The sequence below is a fragment of the Drosophila sulfurigaster genome, chromosome X (genome assembly GCF_023558435.1).
Source record: "Drosophila sulfurigaster albostrigata strain 15112-1811.04 chromosome X, ASM2355843v2, whole genome shotgun sequence".
NCBI lineage: Eukaryota > Metazoa > Arthropoda > Insecta > Diptera > Drosophilidae > Drosophila > Drosophila sulfurigaster.
Genome location: NC_084885.1, coordinates 15,407,059 through 15,423,465, shown reverse-complemented (window position 1 = coordinate 15,423,465; position 16,407 = coordinate 15,407,059). Strand labels below are relative to the sequence as shown.

The 16,407-nt window shown below is 33.9% G+C and overlaps 1 long non-coding RNA gene across 1 annotated transcript in view; it reads left to right on the top strand.

Moving 5' to 3' along the window:
- Nucleotides 1-16,407, top strand: part of LOC133848159 (uncharacterized) — a 41,186-nt gene that overhangs the window by 20,434 nt on the left and 4,345 nt on the right. Inside the window, exon 2 of the long non-coding RNA XR_009895227.1 lies at nt 12,112-12,381. This is a non-coding gene — a long non-coding RNA (uncharacterized LOC133848159). The remainder of the gene's footprint in view (nt 1-12,111; nt 12,382-16,407) is intronic.

Below are 16,407 nucleotides of genomic sequence, written 5' to 3'. Positions count from 1 at the left end.
AACGCTTAACATTGTAATATAGATTTGTATAACTTATTGCTATCTATGGAAGATAACAGAACATAGCTGATGTTCATTATCATTATTACGCATTCTAACATCAATAAATTAATTTAACATACACTTAACATTGCTGTTCAATAATAGCATACTTATTTGCATAACATACACATATGTAAGACATCTGAAAGGTTATATATATATACGAAAGATGTAAAGAAAGTTAAGAGTTAAGAAAAAGAACATTGCAGTAAAAAAACATAAAATTGATTTACATAACATAAATAATTTAAATGAACTCAACTGCTATACAATGTTAGGTAGTATAACAGTAACTTAACATTGCTGTGTAATAACAGAATACGTGTTTACTTAACATGCAAAAATGTGTGATAACATAACGGTTATATTGAGCGTCTAAAGATGACAAGAAAGTTTGAGCTAAGCTAAGTTTAAAATGCGAATAAATTGAATGAACGCTTAACATTGCTGTTAAAAAAAACAAAATATTCATAATATAACTTGTACGAAAGATAACAGAATACAATTGCTGTCACTTAACAGTGCTGTGAGCAGAATACTTATTTACTTAACATATGAATACGTGTGATAAAGATGACAAGAAAGTTAAGAGTTCAGCTAAGCTAAGTTTAAAATGCGAATAAACTGAATGCTGTAAAAAAGACATATTCATAACATAACTTGTACGGAAGATAACAGAACACAATTGCTGTCACTTAACAGTGCTGTGCAATAACAGAATAGTTGTTGACTTAACATACACACATATGTAAGATAACAGCAGAGAAAGTGATGTAAGCTAAACCCTCTGGTGCAAAATGCAAATCGTTCAAGTTATGCGACAGCTGCTTTGTGTGTGTGTGTGTGTGTGTGTGGTAACCGCAAATGGGTGCCATGAGTGTTGCCACACACACACACACACACATACGCACATATAATCGCAGTGTTGCGTCGCGTCAAGGTGCAGCCTTGCATCAAGGCTTGCCCCGAAAAAAACTACGCAGCAGGAGAGGAGGCACACGTGGCGCGAGCACTTTGCCATTTTGTTAAACTGTTGAGTGAGTTTCAACGATTTTCGGGGATACACAAACGTCGCCCTGTGGAGCAGTGACAAAAGCATCCGGCTGCGTCGCCAAGATAAACCAAAAGCGGCGACAGCGGCGGCTGCCTCCGACTGAAGCAAGTCTCAGTTGAACGCTTCAGACATGTGCAGCGCTTGCACCCAAGTGAAGTCGAGTCAGTTAGACAGTCAGTCACTCAGTCGAGTCAGTCAGTCAGTCATTCCGAGTTCGTCAGTCTTGTCTGCTTGGCAAATCTGGAAAAACAAAAAAAAAAAAACGAAAAAGAAAACGTTGCCGTTGCCGTTGCAGGTCCTGCTCCCATTTCGCAAAACCATCCAATGGCATTCTATGCCCAGGCACTTCACTTGTGCTCCTTGTGCTCCGTCTCCTTCAACTCTTTGGTGGATGGCGTGCAAAGTTAAGCAAATCGCATATTTTATTCATGTGTTCATTAGGCAGCTACAATGTGCGACCAAAAATGTTTAAAGGAAACGAGCTGCTGCCTGGCTGTTTGGCTGCCAGGCTGCCAGCTAGCAGTCAGAGCTAGTCACTTCACATTGCAGCCCCAAGATTGTGTGTGTGTGGAGGATAAAGAAGTAGGCAGGCGGGGGAGTGTAGAACATTGAATGTATGCCATGCTCCATGCAATTCATGAACCTGCAAAATGGGTCGACAAAAACTTCAAAAGGGAAACGGCAGCAGCAACAGCAGCAACAGCAGCAGGTGCCAATAGAACACTGTGAGAGCGAACACTCGAGTGCTGCACACATTATGCGGCAGGCGTGATAAAGCGACTTCCTAACTGGGTTGATCAGTCTCCTCTCTCTTACTCTCTCTTTAAACTACTCTATAAATTTATACTTGAATTAAAGCGAAATAAAACAAAAAAACAAAAGTTCCACCTTTCCCTCTCTCTCTCTCTCTCTCTGTCTCTCTTGCTCTCGGCCTCACCTCAATTTGACCAGCGTGTCGCGTCGTTGCATAAATAAAACTCTTCATTTAAATGCAAAGGCTTAACCGCTGAGCAAATGCAGTAAACTTCACGTACATATGTGGTGAACGAACCCGCTTCGCCAGCTAAGGATTTCCTCCCCCTTCCCACACTTTCATCTCCCCCCTCTGGCATTCGCTGCCGCCCTTATTATAATGTCCTTGCAACAAGCACAAAATTTTGACGTGGTCAAATGCATTTGCATCACGTTGCCAACTAACTGCAAACAAATTTTTGGTTTGTGCGGCATTGCGCCCATCTCTCTCCTCTCTCTCACTCTCTCTCTCTCTCTCTATCTCTTTCGCTCGTGCTTGTGCCGCAACTTACTCATGCATCAGCTTTTGGTTAGCAAAGTGCCAGAGCTTAGAGCAGCGTGTAGCAACTGCCAATGGATGTGACTCTGCCCGCTGACTGACAATCAGTCGGTCATGCGGTCACACGCATTATAGCCCCCCTCCTCCTCTCCTCCTCTTCTTCCTTCCTTTTTTCCCTTCTGTGCCCTAGAAGATACATTTCAACATTTTTTCTGCTCTACTAAAATGCATGCATATTTAAGTGAACTGCCATCTCAGATATAACCCGTGAAATGCATCTGCAAGTGATTAACCAAAAAAACACTTTAAAAGAACGTTTTAACATTGCAAATTAATTATACCGATTTTCACTTTTCTTCTTCGTTTAAAATAAGTAATTCAGTAAGGATAACAATTAAACAATTAATTTAATGGCTTATTAAAAGAGCGTTTTTATACCCGCTTAAGATTGTTTAATCTTTGCATTTGAGTCATAATCAATCTTATATATAGTATATATCAAATATAGTATTTCATATATAGTATTTGGCATATTTTAGTATTTTTGCGATATAATATTTGGAAAATATTTTTAGAAAAGTAGCAAAGAAAAAGTCTCTAAATTTAATCAAGAATTTATAAATCCATTTTAAATAAAAGTAACAAAAAAAGAACTAATTAAAAATACAAATTAATTACATTTTAATGTCTAATTAATGTTGTGGTTTAGTGAACGGTTTTGTGTTATTTTAAATCCATAAATTTATAAAATTACTTTAATAAATAAATCAATAACTAGTATTAAAGAGCTGCCACAAATTTAAAGAGTTTTCATTAGCATAATTGCCAAAGAAAGAAAACACGCTGAGCATAAATTTAAATTTTGCGCTTGGTAAACAACAAATTGCGAATAATTTTCAAATAAAAGTAGTGTTTTAAATTCATTATTAAATAAGAAGGCTGCATACGAGTAAACGAATATTTCAAATTAGTACAAAATAAATGAATACTTAAAAAAAAACAATAAGCAAAAATAAATAAAAATAATCTTCCACAAATTTATAGAGTTTTCATTAACAGTTGCCAAAGAAAAATCTTTAAAATGCAAAATTTTTGAATAATTTTTAAATATAAGTAAACCATAAAATAGAGATTGAAAGTAAAAATTTGTTCCACAAATTTAAAGAGTTTTCATTAACATAATTTTTGCGCTGAATAATCAAAAATTTGTTAAGCTTAAAGTTTCTACGTAAATAATAAAGAATTTTTGCATTCAAATTGTTTAAAGACGTAAAATAGATTAGCTTAGTGTTGAAAACATGTACTGTTGAACTCACTATATAAATCAATAATTTACAAAAATTTCTATTTCCATAATTGCCGCTGAATAATCAAAAATTTTTAGCATAATTCTCAAAATAAAAACAATTAATAAAAGTATGAAAAAGGCTAAGAAAATAAATGATGAAGTAGTGTTATTTTTATCCCATATTAGTACAAAATAATAGAATACTTTAGGAAACAAATCATCAACATACGAGTAACAAAAATCTTCCACAAATTACATTAAAAGGACTTTTTATATTTACATAATTGTCAATTTAAATTTTGCGCTGAATAATCAATAATTTTTGCATAGTTCTTAAAACGAAAGCAATCAATCAAAGTATGAAAAATGCAAAGAAAATAAATTGTAAACGCAGCTGAAATAATTTATCGCAGTTGCAAAGTGAAAGAGGCTTTTAATTTGAGCAGGCAAACTAATGACTGCCCAATTGGATTGCTCAATAAATTGTGTGCGTATTTAGTTGAATTCAATTGAGCAATCATACGACCCGTTGGCCGCCGTTGCAACGGCGTTGGTATGTTGGTGTGTGTGTTTCTTTGACCTGGTCAAAATGTGTGACATTTTCTCATTTGCATTTGCATTTGGCGCGTGGTAATTATTTTTATGTTGCCCGCATCCATCTCTAATAATGTCACAGTCCCTCTGAATCAGGATTCGGGATTCGGGATTCGGGATTGAGACTGTGTGTGGAGTGTGGCATGCAACAGTAGCAGCCTTGCTTTTGTTTATCAAATGAATCATTTGCAGTGATTTTGTGTGTGTGTGAGGCTTTTGCGTAATTTGCCATCATCTAATTAAAGTTGCCTTCCACATTGCACATTGCAATTATCATGCATACGACACGTTGTCATAAATGCCTGCAAAAATAAATTTCTACTTTTGGACTCTTTGGCTCGTGTCTTCTCCTGTCTCTGTCTCTGTCTCTGTTTCTGTCTCTGCTTTGGCGAATGTCAATTTCAGTTGAGTTTGATTTTCTTTCGTAGGCATAAATCGCCACAAATTTGCTGTTGGCATAAATTAAATGTTGCATTTATGCACATCAATGCACATTTAAATTGTTCAAATTGATTAAGAGCGTGTCGCATTAAAATTTTCAAATTGGATGAGCGCTTTACTCGTTGCCGTTGTCCGTTGTCCGTTGTAGGCATTCCTGATAAATGACGTGAAAATTAATTAAAATAAATTATAGACACGGTAAAATACCCAATAACAACAACGAAAAAATCACTGAAAATCAAATAAAAAATGAGAGAGAAAAAAAAATTGGAATCATGATGACACCGTAGTATAAATATGCTACTGATAATTAATTTGAAGACTTTTCACAATTTCCTTACAATCCGATCGGCAACTGATTTAAATATAGTTATACTTTTTCATATATATCTCTGATATTTATTCGAATACATACTTTAATGCATAAATAAAAATGTAATTACAGCAAATTAATTTTGATTATTTATATATACGGCATCACGTTGATTGTTTTTATTTTTTTTAGCATAGTTCAATTAATTCTGAAAATGTTTTTTCATAATATGTGTTTTTTCATATTACGTGAGCAAGTAGAAGTGAAGATTCTTTTTAGAAAAATTAAGCTATCTACTGATTTATTTATTTGATTAAATATGTAATGAAAAAAAAGGCAAAAAAAAGTAAAAGAAAGAATTTATATATATTTTCGTCAATTATAAATATATGAACATTTTATAAATATGTGAAAAAATTCAAATTTTTACTAAACTTTAAATATTTATAAATGAATTTTAAGTAGATGAATTAAAAAAAAATTTAAATTTTAGCAATGCATATAGTTATACGCAACGATCTCTGATCCATAATCACACCTTTTTTTTAAGAATATTACAAAATTATTAACACAGAAAATGATACTTTCTATACGGACAATTATACTTACGTTATATTTAAGTTAAACTAAAATTAAATGAAACAATTATCATTATTTTCTTCTTTAACTGAACGATCTAAAATTAAAAACAAAGAAGATATTTAAGCTCAAATTATTCTAATGAATTTTCATATTTTAAATGATAATAAAATAGCAATCATAAATACTTTTTTTAAAATTAATTAAAATATCTAAAGTCATTTAAAATCAAAGTAAAACTGTAATCAAGCATTTTTTTATTATTATAATTATGCTTATTAAGAGCAATTCTTTATGGCAATGAGATGAGCCAAAGAGACACCAAAACCATTTTTTTTTATTATAAACGTATGCAAATAAATTAATTTTAAATATCACAATTTTGTTGCTTAAAGTAATTGTCTCAAATTGTTTAATTTTTTAACACTTCAAGTCGAGAGTTTTATTTATAATGAAACTGCAAATTCGATTAATTCCTGCCACAGCTCAAAATTTATTTAAAGCGAACCGCTTTAATATTGATAGAATTATTAGCGCATAAATAATATTGATGTGATGTGCTGTTACGTTGTCCGCTTGTTGTGAGTTTCCGGTTAAACAGATTTGCCGTGCTCGGTGTCCAGTGGGATATCAAAACTATTTGTGCTTGCTGCTGCCTTCATGTGTCACAACTGAATTCATTAATAATTGTGAGGTTATATTTTTTTCCTTGTTTTTTTTTTGTATTTTTTTTTTTCCTTTTTGACATGTTTCCGTTTAGCGTTTGTTTTTGTTATTATACGCGTTGGCCATCAGGTGGAAGGGTATTATAACTGTGTGCCTCCAGAAAATGTATTTATATACCTCATAAATATTCTTGATCTGCGTTTTCAGACGAAACGATATAGTCTGTACTTCTGTCTGTCTATGTTTCCGATTCATGGAAATTTGATTACGATCAGATAAAAATTGGAAAATTTATTTTAAAAATAATTGTTTATGGCAAAAAACTGTTGATGCAGTCGGGTCTTAGTTCGTTTGGTTAACAATCTGTACTATATCGATATACCAAATATAGCTTTTGGTATATTTCAGTATTTCGACGGTATTATTGACTTGGTATATTGTAAGAATAATACCGTTGGTTAACAATCCGTACTATATCAATATACCAAATATACTCTTCGGTATATTTTAGTATTTTGTAGGTATATTAATTTTGTATATTGTAAGAATAATACCGTAGGTTATTAATTTTTACTATATCAATATACCAAATATAGTATTCGGTACATGTTAGTATTTTTCTTGGGTATACTGTAAAAATAATACCTATAGTTGACAATCTGTACTTTATCGATATACCAAACACAGTCTGCGGTATTTTTCGGTATATTAATTTTGGTATATTGTATGATTAATATCTTTGGATGACAATAAGATAGAATTGTTGGTATATTTGAGTATTATTTCGGTATACTAATTTTGCTATATATTCATAATAATAATATTTGGTATATTAATATCTTTGGTTGACAATGATATATAGTCGTTGGTATATTTCAGCATTTTTTGGTATATTAATTTGGTATATTGACAGAATAATACCTTTGCCTGATAATCTATACTATATAAATATACCGAATACACATATATCAGTACATTTAAATATCGTTTTGATATATTGTACGAATAATACTGCAATGTTTTTTTCTTTTGCTCTTTATGAAAATATTTAGCGGATATCTCACAGTCGAGCACACTCGACTGCAACTTTTTTACTAGTTCTGCTTTATTTCGTTGTTGGCTCTCGATCCTGACCAATATCATTTGTGTGCTCTGATTTTTAGCGTTGTCATTGTTGTCGTTCCAGTTGTTGTTGTTGCTGTTGTTGCTGCTTATCCGCTTTTCGTGCAATTTAATTATGCACACCTCGCAGGAAAGGCTTTGAACCGCAGCAATGTGCGGCACAGGACATCGATAGGGACAGGCATAGGGACAAAAGCAGTTCCTGTAGGAAATGGAGGGGTGACAGAGAAGGAAGGGAGAGAGAGAGAGGCGAGGGCGTCTCATGTGTATAATATGCATGCACACGCAGCACATTTGGGAGCAGTTCAAGTTGTTTTTGTTTGGTCATTGGCCTGTAACGCTATTGCATGACCCGGATACGGATACGGATACGGATGCCATTGCCACCTGTTGTTGTTATTGTTGCTGATGTTGTTGTTGTTGTTGCTACACATTCATGTTCGACATGTTAAGCGACATGTCGTGTCAGCTTTTTGCCCACCTCAAACCCACTCAAGACAGGCCTTCATGTTACCCATTAGCGGGTGTCCCCTCCAGGGAGGTGGAGGTGATGGTGGAGGGGAGTGGGGAGCACAGGACACCGGATCAGGGAATTTGGGAGTTGACTGTTGCTTTTACTTTCACATTAATTGGCCCAACGTGTGTTGTGGGCTAAGCCCAAAAAGCGTTTAACGCGCGATTCGCGTGAATGCCACCGCCGCACAACAAGTGCAACTCACAACTCAAAACTTGCCACGCGCCACCTTCTACCATCTGCCCCGCCCCCCATTATAATCATCATCGTCATCAGCAACTCCCTCTAATCATGCACTGACAAATTGTGTCCAGGTGCATTGAACCTAATGAGCACAGCTTAAAAAGCGTGCAAAGAACGTTGCTGAATAAAGCAGCAGCTAAAAGCCAATAATATGCATACGATTCCCCATTACAATAGCTAAACTTACAGATTAGAAAACCAGGTATTTAAATGCTGTTGGAGGAGCCATACTAAATTTATTGGGATAGCTTCATTAGAATTACTTTAACTTATTATTTTATTGAAAAGAGTTAAGTCTTTAATGAAAGAATATTATTATATGCTATACTTATAATAAAATATTATTGTTTCATAATAAAATGCAGATTATTATGAGATATACCTAAACTTATTTAATATACTAAATTTTGTATATTTTTGTAGTATTCTTAAGTTATTTATTGAATAGAGTTAATGTAGTTAGGTCTTTAATGAAAGAATATTATGATATACTTATAATCAAATATTATTGTATCACAATAAAATGCTGTTTATTATGAGGAACACCAAAACTTATTAATATACTAAATGTTGTATACTTTTTTAGTATTCTTAACTGACTATAGTTGTTTTATTTAAATTGTGTTGCAGCAGCAACAATAAATTTATTGGGATTGCTGCTTTATCGTACCTTCAGTTATTATTTATGTTATTGAATTACAAGTACTTAACTCTTTAATGGAAGAAACTTATTATATATTTTATAAAATATTATTGTAGTTATTCAAACAACTGTACAAATTTATCATAGTAAAGTGCAGATTATTATGAGGAATACCAAAATTTATTACTTTACTAAATTTTTTGTATTTGCAGTATTCAATTAATAAACTCTTTAATGGTAGAATATTATTAGAATAAAATATTATTTTTGCATTTATCACAATAAAAATCAGTTTACTATGAGACATACCAAAACCTTTTTAGTATACTGAATTTGAAGTATATGTATTTTCTGTTTTATGGGATAAACTTACAAATACAATACAAATTACAATATACAAAAATAAATAATAATAATAATTAAATACAAGTTTAAATTAAATATTTGAAAATCAAATATTTTCCACAAGACCTTCCTACAAGGTTCCTTGTATAAAATAATATATATATATATATATAGTATATTAATATATAATACATAGTATTGTAAGAATTTACACAGAATATGATTTATTGTTAGTATTTTTTTTGTTTTAAGGTATAACGTGTCAAGCTGCCAATAAGGTAGCAGAACACCTGTTAAATAATAAAACATACAAATTTTTAATAAAATCAAATAAAGCTTTGTCACAATTTTTGGTATAATTTCTTTAAAGTATTCTGTATTTGCTTTTGTCGAACAGATAATTTCTTTGGTGTCAGCAAAGAAATGCATTTGATTTGCATTTAAAGTGATTGCATAAATATTTAGTCAGCAAAGAGTGTTAAGTGAGGGTGGAAAACATTTTCAACTGCGATTGCTGGACTACATGTATTAATTTAGCTCATTATTTCCACAGTTTCAGTCGTTGAACGTTGAACGTTGCAAGCGAAAAAGGTTCTGCAGAGACAATGTCTTGAGCAGCTTTTGTGGCTTTTTGTTTTCCGACTGCTCAAATTGTTGTTTGCATAAATCGCTGGACTTAACTTCAAGTGAGAAGAGAGCAAAGGGAGAGGTAGAGGTAGAGGAAGAGGAAAAGGTGAATGTTTAACTGGTGACCGCGTGCGACTTTTGGCATGAGGAAGATCTGATAACATCGTATTTTTCGTTAGCTAAATGTTAGGGCAGCAAATGGAGGCAGGGAGGCAGGAGGGAGACGGAGCGTGAGAATCGAAATGTGAATGTTAAAGCAAGCGAATGGGAAAGCGTTGAGCAGAGCAGAGAAGAGGAGGCGACAGGAAGTGAATTACAAGTGTGCCCCAACACTGGAAATTGCGTTCAAACTTATTTATTTCAAAGTATTTTTGCGCTGTCATTTGAATGCATTTGCATTTGCATTTCTTGTCGCTGTCAACGATGGCAAAAGGATTTCAGCAATAAACGGGGCAGTTAATATAAATAGTTAATTAAAATAAGACAGGACAGGACAGTTTACAGGTAGCTGTGTAAGTTACGCAAACTTCCGACAATTAGATTAAGTAGCGCACTGAATTCTACGAACTCTATTATACTTTTGACTGCGAATAATTGGATTGCGTACACAAAACCATGTGAACTTTCACCTGTCATAAAACAAAAAACAATTACGAAAATAAAGACATCGTCAATTCTTATTTTGCTTGTCAATCATTCAATCAGTTTATAATCTAGATCTTATATTGTTATTTAACATTCATATAGAAATAGACTTTGGCAATTCGTTGTTATTACTTGTCAATCATTCAATCATAATGCATCGTCAATTTCTTGCTTGTCAATCATTGCAATCAGTTTATTATCTAGACCTTATATTATTGTTTATCATTCATATAGAGAAAGACTTACTTCAATCACTGTCAGAATGATCTGAGCAATATTTAATCATATTGTATAATATATTTCGCTTGTCCATTAATCAATCAGCTACAAATCGTAATAAATTTCACTGCCATTAATATTTGATGTACATATATTTGCTGAAATTATTGTAGAAGATTATTCATTCATATAGATAAACACAACGACATAAATTGTCAATTAATCAATCTGAAAAAAAAAATCAATCAATCACTACGTCAATCAATCAATCTTACTTGTTAAACAAATTGTATAAGATTATTCATTCATATAGATAAACGCATCGACATTAGTTATTAATCAATCAATCTATTTGAAAAACTTGCTGAAAGCCCTAAGTCACGACATCAGTCCTAAAGGTCCTAAGTCATAAGTCGTAAGTCAATCAATCAATCACGCTTGGTAGTCAATCATATAGATGAGGACAGTAGAAATACTTCCATAGCTTGTCAATCAATCAAGTATATAGAGTTTATTTATTAAAATACCAATATTTTTCATATCCCTGAGCGTCAATCACTCAATCAATTGCTAAATAAAGCTTAACAAATGTCGCCAATGTGCTTTTGGCTGCTGTCAGATAATTTTGCCATAACTGCACTTGGGCTGTCAATCACTGTCAATCAATGCAATGTCGCCTGCATATGATAGATTTTATTTAAAAAAAAGAGACCTTGAAAGATGTCGCCTGCCGTGATTGTCAATCAAGCAGCAGACAGTCGGCTGGCAAATATGAATGCGAATGCGCCCAAAAGCGATTGTCAATCAAACTTGAGCTAGCTTATATGTAGATTTTCAAGTTCATTTGGGGGGTGGAGGGTATAGCATAAATACTTGATGGCGGAGCGTTTAAAATTGTTGTGCATGAAATGCGCTTATATAGTATGTTACTCGTAATTTAAGGCAAATTCAAAGGACACCGCAAAGCAAACAAATTTTCGATGCCTTTCAGCCGCCAAGCAACAAAAGGCGACTTGGAGCATAAATGTAACATTTTGACAGTTGTTGTGCATGTGTGTGTGTGTGTTTGTGTGTGTTGCCATTTGCAAAACGTGTGCGCATAAATATTTAAATGCCAAAAAGTCACGTCTTGAATAATTGTTTAACTTGCCGAATGGCGGGGGCAATGAGTTGTTAGCAAGTCGAAGGAGTTGAGCGAGGAGAGTGAGGTAAGCAAGGGAAGGGGGAAGGGGAAAGGGGGCAACAACTGCTGCTGCTGCTGTTGCTATTTTAAGAAGTTTTTCAACTAAGTGCAGCTGCTGTGTTGCTGCTGGCTCAGGCATTAGCAGAGGCAGGCAGGCAGGGAGGCAAGTCTCCCCAGATCCAGGCCAGGATTCATTATTATGAACGCAAATTACTCGAACACACACACAGTGGCGTGTGTGTGTATATTTGTGACTGTTAATTTTCATATTAAATCCGTTAAAATGTGCAAATACCCAACAGGCACTCGCAGAGCACGATGCTCAGCGTCGAGCAACAGCCTCAAGACCACACACACACACACAGCAGCAGAGCATGGCGCAACCCTTGCACCCCGCAGCCTCTTCTTCTAAGAGTGGGTGGGGGTGAAAGGAGGAGGAGAAGGAGGAGGAGGAGGGGGGAGTCAAGGAAGGAAGTCAAGCGAAGTGTGCGGCGCACGTGCTGCCCCCAAATATGAATATGAATATGAATATGAATATGAATATGAATACCAGAAGAGCGAGAGAGAATAGTGTAAGTGAAGTTATTAAAGCTACTAACATGCACATAAGTATGCACTACACCGCACTCACACCCCTCCACACACACACACCAATACACTAACACACTAACACCAACACAGCTTATGCATATTACTTTCACCTACTTTCACTGCTTAAAAATGTGTGTAATATGATTTTGGAGCGCGTGAGTGTCGAGTGTGTGTGTGTGTGTGTGTGTGTCGAGTGTTGTGTGTGTGTGTGTGTGTGTGTCTGTGTATAGCATATACTTACTACTTATGTGGCATGCCACATGCAGACAAGGCAGCTTTTTTTGATTTATACTCAAGCAACATTGTGAATGCCACCTTTGGGGCATTGCCACCACCGCATCGCGTGTGTGCGTGTGCCACATCGTAAAACATGCCACACACACACACACACACAGTCACACACACAGACACACACACATCACAGTTCAATTGCCAACTTACACATCTCTTTGCCACAGATAATAACAGACTCCCCCCGCAAATCCCCGACTCTCCAACTGTCTGTCTGACTTACTGCCTCTGATTGCTCACCTGACTAACTAATTGGCAAATCCTTGGCAAAAGCCTTTTATGACTTTTGCAAATTGCTGCTTCATTTTCACATCTCTCAAAAACTGAAAACTACATTCAAGATTTGACAATGAAACGTGTTGCTAACTAAATTAACAACTCAATACTAATAATTGCCAATAATACAAAATAGGTTTTATATTTTTACAATTCTTTTTTCTGGTATTTACATTTAGTTTCATTTATAGTACAACAACTGTATACAATTATTAACATTCCACATGTTCGATGCTAAAATCGCATACATGTGCACTTACATACATATGTATGTAGAATTTAATGCATACAGTGGATCATAGTTTATTTCAATCACCACCAACCTACATCTTTAAAATATTATACTGATATTTAATTTATTTAAACGCAGGATTTTAGTTTAATGTTCCAACATAAAACCTAGTACTTTACTTTTTAGATTTATTAAGCAAAATTAAATCAATGAAAAACAAAAATATTAGGAAAAATTTTAAATTGTTGGTTTTTGCTGGTTGAAATAAGCCGTGATCCACTGTATCTTCATTTCTTCTTTGGCAATTATTTCAACCTAACCTATTACGGCAACTAAGAACTTTTTAATGTATGCATCGCCAAATGCAACTCTGCGTTTTAGTGATGACACAAAATTGTGATGGCAAAAATGTTAATTTTACTGCTGATCACTGTTGCGAATTTATCGCGTTAAAAAAGTTAGATTTATATTTATTTTTCATTAAAAATCGAATATGTACAAAAAATTGTTTCTGATTTTATTTACTTATTTATTTAAAAACGTTACATATAATTAAAATTAATATTAACACTATTACTAAAGCACTCTCTCGTGGCTTACTCTCCGACTTTCTTTGTTGCGTCGTCATAACATAAATTATATCTTTTATCTTTTCCGGATAAGGAATTCCGATATATATATATAGAAGAAAGGCGTTTCGTTATATATTTATTTTATTTATGTAATAATAAAGAAACCATATCTGACTACTAATCAATTTCGTATATAACTTCCGATGAGTATTCACAATATATCAAGATATGTTAAGACATTCTTTCTAGCAATAATATAAAACTAGTATAATATGAAACACAACTTCTTACCCATTCCTTTTGCTCTTTCCTCAGTTCATATTATTCGATATATCCTAGAATGATATATAAAAATGTTCACTTGGACAAAAAAAGACGGAAATAGTTCGTTTTTATGAGAACACTTATCAGAAGTTCTTTACGAAATTTATTATAAGTAAAATATGATTTCAAATTAAATATATATCATTAAATATGTATATAAAGAAACGATTTTATTCATAAAATTTAAGCTAAATCCAAAATACCAAAAATTCTTATTTGTGAATTAAACTATTTCATCATAAGTTGTCTTGTAAAAAAATTACTTTTTAAACATTATAAAACAAATAAAATAACTCTATTTTCATTGCAATGAATTTAAGGAATTTAAAAAAAAAATCAATAGAAAAATTGTTATTATTACTATATGATAAATGAATTTATGAACATTTAAAAAAAACTTTAAGAATATTAAAAAGTCAATTGCTTCCACTTTGAAACGCTGCAAACACGAAACTGTTGAGGATGTGATGTATCGATGGTCAAAAATAAAATCGATGCTGGTGAAAAAGAATTCACACACATCGATAGAAAAAATCATCGATCTAATGTCCAGCTCTATCGAAAGCGCGTGCTTCCTTTCTTGTCGAAACCACGCAACGAGCTTGACGTCTTTGAGTCTGCGACGAATTTGCTTCAGTTTTATTTTGGTTGCACTTTTTTTTTTTGATTTCAAAATGTCTGATAATATTTTGAAGTCGACGGAAGAACCATCCGAATGTGAACCCAAGAAGGACGACAATGCTGAGGAAACTAAGCCCATCTTGACGACTTTAACCAATGTGGTGCCGCCGCACCTCAATAAGGAGGATGACAATGATGAAAGCGGCGAACCAAAAGACAAGCGACAGAAACTAATTTGCTGGCTGGAACTGTGCGACCAACCGCCTAGCTGGCATGGGGTTCAGCCGGAGAGTGTGTCAGATGACGAAGAGGAGGACAGCGACGACGATGGGGAAGAGGAGGACAGCGTCGACGAGGGGGAAGAGGAGGAGGAAGGTGATGACGACGATGTTCATGGCGACATTCAGCTTGAGGAACTCGATATTCCATTTGTCGATCCGGACGATCAAAATTAGCAGCCAAATGCGATTAAAAAGAAAATTATAAACATATGTACACATATGTATGTGCATATGCATTAAACACGTGCTACACACAAGAAGAAAAACAAAATGTTAGCTTTTTTTTTTTTAGCTACTCTTGCAGCTTGTGCTCAACTGTACCTCAAATTGATAATAACTGTCAGTGGCACACACGTGTCGTCTACTTCTACTTCTACTTACATATATAAGATGATGCTTTGAAGGAGATGATTCCACAACTGGAACTGAAAGTAAGGTCGGTTGGTTGCTTGGTCATAAAAAGTCTGTCTCAGGCATTACACATGCCCACAAATTAGTGGCACATTTGGGACCCTCAACTATGTATGATGAGTGTGTGTGTGTGCGAGTGTCTTAGTGTGTGTGTGTGTGTGTGTGTGTGGTGTTTGTGGCTGTCATGCAACAAACTTGAAACCGCCAAAAAGGACAAAAAGCAAACCAAGCCAGCAGGCAGTAGCAACAACATTGACGTCAACTACTTAGCTAACAACATTTTACTACAAATTCGGTTTGAAGTACTACATATAATTTTCAAGTTTTTAATGGATCCAGTTGGGAATGGGTTATGCGTGTGTGACTCTTTCTCTGTATGTGTGTGTATGTGTGTGTTAACCAAACCATTAAGCTAAGCCAAGCAGGGATGTGTGGCATCAATCCTCATCACACTTATCTTCATCACCTCTAGCTTATATATTCATTCATTATTTCTCTCTCTCTCTTTCGCATTCGATTTGTTTTTGTGTTTTGTCACAAAACATACAAATTATCTACGCCTTTTTTTCTGTGTTGACATGTCGCCGCCATTCACAAATGAAAACAACGCAATAACCTATGTATTACAATATTATTATTCAATAACAATTATACTATTGTTTGGAGACGACGCCAAGATACGCTCTATAAAAATAAGGCAAAAGGTAATTCAATAGGAAATATTTATAGATTAGAAATTGATTATTAAATATTTATGCATATTCAAAAATGAGTAAGGGAAATTAGTTACAAATATTTATGATGATGATCTATATAATGAAAGGCATAAGGATATGAATAGGAAATATCTATAGATTTTAAAAAATAAGTTTCCATAAACGAGAAATTCAATAATTATAGACATTCCGAAATTAGTCTTTATAGGAAATAATTTACAAATATGATGATCTATCAGCAAATCTGCAATAAATGTATATATCATATTTTGAAGAACATACA